This window comes from Ictidomys tridecemlineatus, chromosome 6, assembly GCF_052094955.1.
Source record: "Ictidomys tridecemlineatus isolate mIctTri1 chromosome 6, mIctTri1.hap1, whole genome shotgun sequence".
In the NCBI taxonomy this organism is placed as follows: domain Eukaryota; kingdom Metazoa; phylum Chordata; class Mammalia; order Rodentia; family Sciuridae; genus Ictidomys; species Ictidomys tridecemlineatus.
In genome coordinates, this window is record NC_135482.1 from 58,452,167 (window position 1) to 58,464,063 (window position 11,897).

Consider the following 11,897-nt stretch of genomic DNA (forward strand, 5'->3'; position numbering starts at 1 on the left):
TCAACTGACAAGAATAAAAAAAAATGTGGTTCATAATGACTATTATTTAGGCATAGAAAGAAAATAAATTCCATTGTTTGCAAAAACATGGGTAGAACTGAAGATCATTATATTCAGTGAAAAAAGCTAGAAACAGAGAAAAGTAATGCATGATCTCACTCATGTTATATATATAATTTAATAGAAGGTGAGCTGAATGGTGGATGGTAGATACAGAGGCAAGAATTGGGAGAATAGGAACAACAGGGAAATGTTGACCAAGATATACTAAATTACAGTAAAATAGGAGCAAACCTCTGATGTGCTATAGCACAGCAGAGTGACTACAAATAACAATAATGTACTGTGTATATAAAAAAATTAGAATGGAATATTTTGAATGTTTTCATCATAAATGATACGGGTTAAAGAAGATTTCTATGTTTAACCCAATTTAAACTTTACACAATGTACATGTTTGTCAACAGATTGCATGGCACTCTATTATCATGTATAATACTTATGTTTTACATATGTTTTTAAATGAATTTACTTTTAAAAATAAAATACAAGGAAACTTTCACTTTTCTGGGAAAGTTTATCTTGTCTTCATTTCTGAAAGACGACTTTACCAAGTCCAGTATTACTGGTTGGCAAGAGTTTTTTGTTGCTGTTGTTTTTTTTTGTTTTTTTTTTTTTCAGCTCTTTCATTCATAATCCCACTTCACCTTCTAAGATTTCCGCGGAGAGGTCTTCTATAGGTGTACTTAATCTCATTTACACTTTATTTGCTTCTTTTCTTTTACTGCTTTTAAGATATTCTCTTTTTCTTTCATCTTTGATAGTTTGATTACAATACGTCTTTATTTGAATTGATCATTATCGGTTACATTTGCCCCCACTTCCCTGAATATTCTCAAGGTTTGAATGTTTTCCATTATCATTTCTGAAATAATATTTCTACCAATTTATCTTTCGCTACTATTTTTTGAATGCTAATGACTTAGACATTTTCTTCAAATTTATCACCGTTTCATAAATTCTATGAACTTTAAAAAAGTTTTTTTTTTATTTTCTTCTAACAAATTTCTTCTCTCAAATATATTTATTTGAAAATTAGCTTCTCTCTTATTTCATTTCAGACAGATTCTTTTTTTGATCAGTTTTGATATTAATGCTCCATATTGCATTTTTATTGTATTTTCAATATTTATTTGATTTTCCTGTTATTTCAATCTCTGTGTTAAATTTATCTAATATATTTCTGAACTGTTTCTCTTTATTTTGTTGATTTTCACTGAGCTTCCTTGAAAAAGCTATTTTGAATTCTTTGTTATGTAGTTTATACATCTCTCTTTAGAGCCAGTCATCGATGCCTTATGCCTTATTTTATTCATGCTTCCTCAATTGTTCTTAATTCTTCTGGTCATGCATTGATGTCAACTTGTTGAAAATGTATGCATTTGTTCCAGTCTTTTCAGTATCACTTTGTTAAAGGACATCTTTTAAAAATAGTTTATTCAAATTTTCTGAGTAGACCACCTGGTGTATTCCCTAAGCCCATAAACACTGCATCCATTGCCACAGGATTGCCATAGCTGGCAACGTGGGCTGTAATCCTGTGGCCTTCTAATCTTGGGATGACAAGAGTAGCTCAACACTGGAATGTAATTCTGTGGCCATTGAGCTGGTGCAGTGCTGGGGGAACCTGAAGCCCACAGCCCACAACTAGTGTAATCTTTCATCCATGAGATTTGTCCAAAACCCAAGTCCACTGCACTTGGCTTGTGAGTTTGAGAACCAGAAAGTGAGTGAATCTCAATGGATTTGTTGTGCCTTTTGTTCCAGAGTGAATCTAGAAGCTCAGTCCATAGGTCCAATCCTAAGCCAGTAGTCTACCTGTGCTGTGTATATTGTGGTAGGTCTCGAATTGAATCTAAGGCCAATTCCTATGTTCATTTACCTCTCTTTTTTACATGTAGATGGTGTTGCTCTCCACACTGTGCAGCCTGGGGTTAGGGAGAGGTGACAAAGATAATACAAAACCATGCATTATATTCTCTTTGATATGTCAAATTTTATTCTTACACTTCAACCGAGTTCTGTTGATGTTTACCTGGTTGCCTTGGCTGTTGTTAAGCAAATTACATATGAGTGTAGCTGTACAAATAATAAAGCAATGATGGATAGAGAATCCTATACCACCATCTTGCTCTGCCATTCACAAAATTCCAATCCCCTTTCAAACCAATGGTGGGATCTGATAGCTGAACTATGTTTCCTTGGCTTAATATCTAGTCACTGATCATCCCCAGAACACCTTGGAGACAAGTGGGCATGTTATTCAAAAGTGTCTCATTAGATTTTGGGTAGATGTGTTAACAGATCAGTCAAAATTAAAAGTGAGGGCTGGGGCTGGGATTGTGGCTCAGCAGTAGAGCGCTCGCCTAGCATGGGTGGGAGCCAGGTCTGATCCTCAGCACCACATTAAAAAAAAAAAAGAAAAGGAAGGCATTGTATTGTGTCCATCTACATCTAAAAAATAAATATTAAAAAAAAGTGAGGGCTGGAGTTGTGGCTCAGTGGTAGAGCACTCGCCTCGGTGTGTGAGGTACTGGTTTGGATTCTCAGCACCACATATAAATAAATGAATAAACTAAAGATCCATAAACAACTAAAGAAAAAAAATACAAGTGAAAGATTAGGAGGTCAGGAGAAAATCTATAGGTGTAAGAGAAACAAAAATCATCAGCTGGCAGTCTGAAGGGCAGGGAAACAGTCCAATGAACATCACCGCAGAGGAGCCAATCAGCTAGATGTTGCTGGGGCAGTCTGAAGCTTGCTGGCAGCTGGAAGTTTGCTGGGGCCCCTTTGGCTGTGGCTCTCAACATCTCCCCCTCTGTGTTTAAACAACAAGCATGTGGCTTAGGGACCGTGCCTGCCTTAGGTTGTCCAATACATATGGTCCTTACCCGTCTTCGGATGAGCTGACCTCAGGGCGTCAGCCTCCTGTCTTAGGTTGGTACCATTGTAATTGGATCTTACCCGTCATTGACTACCGGTCCAGTATACAGCCACACCTGTGGAGAGGTCTCAGCGGGGGGGGGGGGGTGAGGTTCTTTGCCTCACCTCTGTTGACCCTCAAATTTTAGCTGAATGATCATGACAAGCAGAAGGGAGGAAGATATACCAAGTCAATTGACGGCTCCTTTTGGGAAAATTGTACCACCGATGAAATCATCAGCAAAAATACCCCAACACTACCACAAGTCGCTGCACCAACAGATAGTTCACAATGCATACAAATGACACATAGTTCTGTAAGCAGTTCAGTGCAAGTTCTGTAAGCAGTTCAGTGATGGCTATTGCAGAAACTGTAGATTAGTTTTATCTTTGTCTTCACCGGCACAGGGATGAAGATAGGAATTCTGGCAATAATGACTAAAGAAAAAATTAGGTAACATTCCAGAAGACACTAAAAGAAAACAATTTCTTAACAATTTATATTATCTTCATCTGAAGATAGAAATTCTGGCAATAATGGCTAAAGAAAAAATTAGGTAACATTCCAGAAGACACTAAAAGAAAACAATTTTCTTAACAATTTATATTATCTTCATCTGAAGATAGAAATTCTGGCAATAATGGCTAAAGAAAAAATTAGGTAACATTTCAGAAGGCACTAAAAGAAAACAATTTTCTTAACAATTTACATTATAGTGAAGAGAATTATTAAATATAATGAAAACGAAAGGTGAGAGTAAACAAACAGATCTGTTAACCTCCTTTTTTGTTTACATATTAAAACAATTCTTAACAGTTATTTACCCAATTTAAATTAAACCATTTAAATCACGTGAATAAAAAAAAATATTTGGATCCATCTTTTCATGAGCGCTCATCATATATGATATATGGAAATACGTACATTGGACATACGTACATTCAAACATATAACACAAAACACAAGTGTGCACACATAATATAATACATACAACACATAACATAATAGTAAAGGCCTTATAACTTTTTACAGGTAAAATCTCTATTGCAATGTTTAAAAACTCTATAGTCAAAAAAAAAAAAAAATAGAACTGATCAGCAAAACATTAACCTAGGTCTGTATGAGCTCAAAAAAATAAAATAGAACTTCATGATATGGGAAAGGGCAATAATAAAATAGATATTGAAAAAAGCATCCTGGTTCTGTCGCAGATGTAAGGATAGCCAAATTGGAGTTTTGGATATCAGCTATTATGGATTTGAGCTAAATCATCTTCTTTTTGGTCTGTAGAAATCGCTTTAGTTAATCTCTCTGGAATCCAAATCGGCTGCTGTTCTCTCTGTGGAAACACAAAAACAGACCCCCGACTCCAGACAATCACTGGGTCAGGATTTTAGTTAATCTCTCCGGAATCCAAATCAGCTGCTGTTCTCCCTGTGGAAACACACAAACAGGCCCCCGACTCCAGACAATCACTGGGTCAGAACCTTGGTTAATCTCTCTGAAATCCAAATCGGCTGCTGTTCTGGGTCAGAACCTTGGTTAATCTCTCTGGAATCCAAATCGGCTGCTGTTCTTCCTGTGGAAACACACAAACAGACCCCCGATTCCAGACAATTACTGGGTCAGGACCTTTCCATTGTCCTGTTAGAATATCTTTCCAAAGTACCTTGGGCTTATGTACATTTTTTGGACACATATGCCTTTCTGCAGCACTAAGTCCTGATGAATCCAAATTTAAAAAGTTTAGAGTAAAAAGCGTTATTTTAAGTTTATCTTTGGGGAATATATACCCCTTCCCAATTCCATCTTTTTGCTTTAATAAGTACATTTTAATAGTTTGATGAGCTCTTTCAACTATGCCTTGACCCTGTGGATTGTATGGGATTCCTGTTATATGAGTAATGCCAAATGATGAGCAAAATTGTTTAAAAGAAGTAGACGTATAACCAGGGGCATTATCTGTTTTTAACTGTTTTGGAATGCCCACAGTGGCAAAATTTTGTAAGCAATGAGCTATAACATCTTTAGTTTTTTCGCCGGCATGAAGGGAGCCCATCAAAAATCCAGAAGAAGTATCAATTGTAACATGCAAATATTTTAATTTTCCAAATTCTGGCAAGTGTGTGACGTCCATCTGCCAAATATGGTTAGGCATCAATCCTCTAGGATTGACTCCAAGATTAACTTGTGGTAAAAAGGTCACACAATTTTGACATTGTTTTATTATTTGTCTAGCTTGTTCCTTAGTTATTTTAAAACGCTTTTGTAAAGTATTAGCATTGACATGGAATCTTTCATGAAAATTTATAGCTTCTTCTAGTACAGAGAAAATATGTATGTCACGTGTAGTTTTATCTGCTAAATCATTGCCTAAACTAAGGGCTCCAGGCAATCCTGTATGTGCCCTGATATGTCCTATAAAGAATGGATCTTTTCTGTCCCAGATTAAACTTTGTATAGTGGAAAACAAAGAGAAAACAGTAGAAGAAGGGGAAATTCTACCAGCATCTTCAAGGGATACTATAGCATTAACTATATACTGGCTATCAGAAAATAAATTAAATACAGAATCTTTAAACATCACAAAAGTTTGTAATACTGCATTAAGCTCTACCTTTTGAGCTGATTGTTTGGGTACTAAAAATGTAAAAGTTTGATCAGGTGTAACTATTGCTGCTGTACCATTATTTGACCCATCAGTGAATATATTTGGAGCATTCATGATAGGTGTTTTTCTTGTCATTTTTGGAAAAATTACAGGATGCAATGACCAAAAAGACAATAAAGGATTAGATGGTAAGTGGTTATCAAATGAAACATTAGATTTGCACATTATTATTGCCCAAGTATTTAACTCATTAGCTAATTCATCAATTTGATTCATAGTATATGGAGTAATAATTTTATGGGGAGAAATTCCAAACACTGCCTTTGCTGTTTTTATTCCTTTGAGTATTAATTGTCCTACAGCCTCAGGATATCTAGTAAGAATAGTGTTAGGAGAATAAGATAAATGTATCCATAATAATGGACCTTCTTGCCAAAATACTCCTGTAGGAATATTTTTTGTTGGTAATACAATAAATAATAAAGGCAAACTTATATCAATTCTATTCAAATGCATATTTTCCATATATGTTTCAATGATTTTTAATGCCTTTCTTGCTTCAGGCGTTAACATTCGGGGTGAATTTGGATCTGATGGACCTTTTAGGATATCAAATAAAGGTCCCAATTCTCCTGTTGGAATACCTAGATAAGGCCTTATCCAATTTATGTCTCCTAATAACTTTTGAAAGTCATTAAGTGATTTGAGTTGATCTACTCGTATTTGAATTTTTGGTGGACGGACCATGGTTGAGGATAATAGAACTCCTAAATAATTAATTGGAAAATTTAATTGCACTTTATCTATTGCTATCTCTAGATTATAATTTTTTAATAAGTTTGTAAGTGTGGCATAACATTCTAGCAATGTGTTTTTAGCTTTGTGTGCCAATAACACATCATCCATATAGTGAAATATTTGTAGTTCAGGATTTTGATTTCTAAGTGGCTGGATTACTTTGTTAACATAAATTTGACACATAGTTGGGCTGTTAGCCATCCCTTGAGGGAGTACTTTCCATTCATATCTCTGATCAGGACCTTCATGATTTAGTGCAGGGATAGTAAATGCAAAACGTGGACTATCCTCAGGATGAATTGGAATTGAAAAAAAACAATCTTTAATATCTATAACTAAAACATACCAAGTTTTTGGCAAAGCAGACAATTGAGGAATCCCCGATTGAGCAGGTCCCATAATGACCATTTCATTGTTAATGGCTCTTAAATCTTGCAGTAATCTCCATTTACCAGATTTCTTTTTGATGACAAAAATGGGAGTATTATGGGGAGATACAGAAGGTTGTATATGTCCTTCCGCTAATTGTTGTTTGACCAGATCATGGGCTACTTGTGTCTTTTCTTTAGTCAAGGGCCACTGAGGAAAATAAAGAAGTAAATATAGAAAATTAAAATGAGCATGTGGTTGTGGAATAACAGAGGAATGCCATTCACCACTTAAGATTGTGAGAAAATACTTTAAAGAAGCATATATAGTAGGATATTTACATAAAATCCTATGCTTTGTCTAATAGAGATTCATCTTATTTTTCTACTAAAAATATTAATAAGGTTACACTGACAAATACACAGATGATGGGGATTAGATATTTAACTACTTTCTTCTTCAAGCATTTATATGAATAAAAGTTGCCTCATATAGTTTTTATTCTGTTTAGAAAAATGAGATAGAAAAATGAGATAAGCAAAATGTTTAGTCAATTTCAATGCCTGATAATTAAAATATCTCAAACAAAGATTGCTATATTTATTACTGTTAAGGGTTAGGGAGAAAAATAATCCCTATTTGCATTTAAAAACTGAGGGCATGGAATGCAGTGTTCATAAGTAGGAAATAGTTTTTATTATTTCTACATAAATATGTTGAGTCAGTCATTTCAATGCGTAGCTTTTTTTAAATGTGTGTCAGTTATCAAATCAACAGAACTCAATGCCATTGCATTTTTCAATGCAAACTAGTTCACTAGTGGCTTACTCATCTTTTCTTAGTTTTTCTCCTTTGTCCTACTTCCAGATACAATCCATCAGAGATAACACTTCTGAAATTTAATACACAGATGCCTTGTATATTTGTTATATATGAAAAATAAGAAGAAACTGCTAAATGTTTATTGCATATATACTTATGCATGGTTTGTTAGTATTATAATTTTCTAGTTATAAAATTCATCTCTCAATGTAGAACAATTTTATGTTTAGATATTTAATACCAACTATTTATTTTCTTGTATCACAACTATTTTTGCAATAAGAGGGTGTCATATGCATAACTATAAGTAACAGTTCAATTAAAGTATATGATACAATAAAGGAAAGTAAATGCAACTTTTAGCAAATATTGGTATAACATTAGTTATGGGCATAAGAAGGCTCTCCCTAAATGTAAATGAGGATAGAGGGATAACACTCATCATAGATCCTTAACACTGGCCATTTCAAAAGACACTAGAAACTCAAGTAGCGTTTTCCACCGTCTCCCTGTATTATTGTAAGGAAGATTTGACCAGGTTGTCAAAATTCAAGGGATGCAAATATGCTAACATTCCTGAAAACAGGCCCAAAATTTCTCAAAGAAAAAAGTATAACTTCAAACAGCAATAGGAAAATCAAATTCTAAATCACACTTTTGTATACCCACTATCACATGTTATTTATATACATGACTTATTAACATCAATACATTTTATACTTTCTTATCAATGTTAATAAAAAAAAGCACAATTCGACGACTCATCTGTATTTTTTAATAATGACTCTCCTTGGCATTCTTCATTTACTTAACAAATTCCCAAGGTTATAAGAGACAGATAAAAATAAGTCCAACTCCACTAGTATAACATACATAGATTGAAATATTTTTTATTTTATATTATACAAATCAACATTTGCAGGAAAATGTAACAATCTCTGATGTCTATGGAAAATATTACATGCATGTAGGATTATAGGTTAACAAAATATTTATTTAAAAAAGTTGTGTAAGGGCAAAGAAGAATTTTTAAAAAAGTATTTTGTATTGTATGGAAAAGGACAAATGGAAGAGTACTTTAGTCAGCATAAACTTAACTCTGTTTACACATGGATCTTGTGAGAGACAGAAACATAGGATTAATTGTAATATTATAAAATGTTCCAAGGAGTTTACTTTTAAAAGAACTACTCATCTTATTGGTCAAATATTACTGGTCTCTAATTAAAGTGAATGAAATTTCAGAGGTCCATGAAATGCTTAAATCACCCCATTTGTTTTGAGAGTACAAAGGAAATCAAAGAAGTTGCTGAACCCATTGACCAGCTGTGAAATATGACTATTTAAGAAACCCATGTGGTAGCATTTCAGAATTAATCATCAAGAACAGAAAGTAAGCTAGTTATTCTTCAATTATTTAACTTTTAATATTACAAGGGTTCTAAATCTACAATTGTGGGTGCAAAGTGTATTTTAAAATATATAAATGAAATGGAATATATATTATTTTAGAGAATTACAAATTTACTTGTTATTTATTACTGGGAATACCATCAATTGGATCCCAAGACAGCACAGCAACAGACTTGAATTTCTCTTTTTATTATTTTTTCCCTATGTTTAAATGCCATCCTGTGATGGAAATAGGATTTAAACAGGGCATTCTCTAGCTGAAAGAATATCTTCTTCTTAGTAAATGCTATTTTGATCATCCAATTGTTCATTTTCTACAGCCATATTGTGAAAATGATTGAATCATGCATTTTATGAATTAAAATACTTCTATTCAATGATAGAAAGGAGTATCCTTTTCTTGTCCTTTTAGTCCTTTTACTAGAAAAATAAATGAGTCAAGGATGGTAATTGCATTAGCCAGACTGTAAAGTTGGAAATTTAGGAAAGGATGCTAACACATTTTCATGAATAAACTTGTAGTTTCTAAAGTGAGATGATTATTAGAGTGACTGGCTGTTAAACCTGTGAAAGTTGCCTAAGCTACAGGGACTGAGTTTCTCAAAATATAACATCTGAAAGTAAGCCTAAATAAACTTTGAAGGCTTTCAAACTCTTATTTCAATTGTGCTGTATTCTAGATTAGTTTTGTAATATTGAGGAAAGAAAAACATCATTTACAATAGTTTCATGTATTTTATAAAATAAATATTTTTGTAAATAAATAAAAACTTAATTTAAAGAAATATTGCAAGAAATAGCTTCAATTTAAATATTATCACTGTAATCTTTTGTCCAAGGCCTGTAATAGTGAATTTTCAATGAAGAGAGATCAATATTTGACTTCAGTAATACACATTATTTGGATGTGAGATACAATGGAAATGGGAAAGGGATACTGGTGAGGACAATGTTTCTTTTTATTTTACATAAAACTCATTTTTATGAATCTTTTTAAAGTGTTTTGCCCTATCTTTAATCTCATGCTAATATTTTTACATTATAGGGGAACAGACATTTTATGTTCTAACCCAGTGGAAAAAAGGATTGGCAATGAAAAGCCACACTTTGCCCACAGAACTCATTCTAGTAGGGCTATCAGGTGACCCAGGGCTTCAGGTTGTGATGTTTCTCTTTTTAATTATCACATATACATTGAGTGTCGCTGGAAATGACAATCATCACTCTCACTTTGGTGGACTGCCATCTACAGACTCCTATGTATTCTTCCTCAGGAACTTCTCTGTATTAGAAATCACCTTTACAACTGTCTGTATCCCTGGATTCCTGGGCACAATTATTATTAAGGACAAAAGAATTTCATTTAATGATTGCATGTCTCAGTTGTTTTTCTCCATCTTCTTGGGTACAACTGAATTTTACCTTCTAACGAACATGTCTTATGATCCCTATGTAGCCATCTGCAAACCCCTGCATTATACCACCATCATGAACAAGAGAGTGTGCATATTGCTTTTCTTTTGTGCTTGGCTGGCAGGATTCTTAAACATCTTCCCACCAGTTGCTATTTTTCTCCAGTTAGATTACTGTGGCTCCAATGTCATTGATCACTTTGCTTGTGACTCCTTCACTTTATTGAACTTATCCTGCTCAAATGGCTCCTAGCAGTGATTACACTTTACTCTGCGGTAGTGATTCTGCTTTTCACTTTGGCATTAATAATTCTATCCTACATTTTCATCATGAGGACAATATTGAAACTTTCTTCTGCCAGAGAAAAAAGGCATTTTCTACATGTTCTTCTCACATGATTGTCATTTCCATCTCTTATGGAAGTTGCATATTCATTTATCTTAATCCCTCTGCAAAAGAAAGAGCATCATTATCCAAAGGAGTTGCTATTCTCAATACGTTTCTTGCTCCTATGATGAATCCATTTATATACTCTCTGAGGAATCAGCAAGTGAAGCAAGCCTTTAAGGACACCATCCAGAAAGTGATGCTTCTCTCTACTAAATGAAAGTATTAGTAATGATAGAAAAATAAGTTTGTTTTAGATGTTTTCTACTATGCATAACCTCTAAACTAGTGGGAATACTGCTTCTCTGAGAGTGATAGTGGACACCTACACAGCTGTTCTCCTGCAAAAATCACCAATGTGGTACATCCATGAAGGGCTCTGGTCCTCAGCATTAGAGCAGGACTTCTGACTCCGGACACCCAACACCCAACTACTAGCCCACACAGAGTTTCCGAGAGCCTTAGCAGGATTACCACATCAGCACTGCCACAGAACTCCCAGATGCCACTCCACTCTCATGCAGGACACTCATCTGCTACCCACTCATAGGGATACCACTCCCCTGTGGACCTCATCTACCAATGTGGCAGCCTCCATCATATAAGTAGCTACTGCGATAGTCCCCTACACATGATAGTCTGCCTGCACCAAGGGACATTCTACAAGCTCTGAAGACAGCTCTGAAGACTGCACACCAAGCTCATCTCTGAACATAATGCACAACACCTTCGCCCACCTCCCCCCCACTGGACGAGACACTTGGTGCTGGAAGCGGCCTTCCTCCATCTTGGGTCACCTTTCTCACCATCTTTGGTGGAATAGCTCCCAAATTGGAACAGTAACAGACCAACACAAAACAGCTCTTAGAGGAGTGCACAGTGTAACTAGGGTGCCACCCACAGGAGCCCCTGTGAGAGAGGCCCCTTAACTGGGAACCACTAAGGGAGAGGGAAAGGGTGCAACAGTTTGGAGACTAACAGAGAGACCAGGAACTGGGAAATCTTCAGGCAAGATAGGCAGAAAGAACAGGATGCTCAAGTCACACGAGTGGACCCAAAAAAAGACCCTTGAGGTGCAGTATCTCTTCAGGGACTGACAAG

At 34.9% G+C, this 11,897-nt stretch overlaps 1 pseudogene; it reads left to right on the plus strand.

Annotated features, from left to right (window-relative positions):
• Nucleotides 1-9,927: 9,927 nt before the first annotated feature.
• LOC144378344 (olfactory receptor 6C3-like) lies at nt 9,928-11,016 on the plus strand (annotated as a pseudogene).
• The last annotated feature ends 881 nt before the right edge of the window (nt 11,017-11,897 follow it).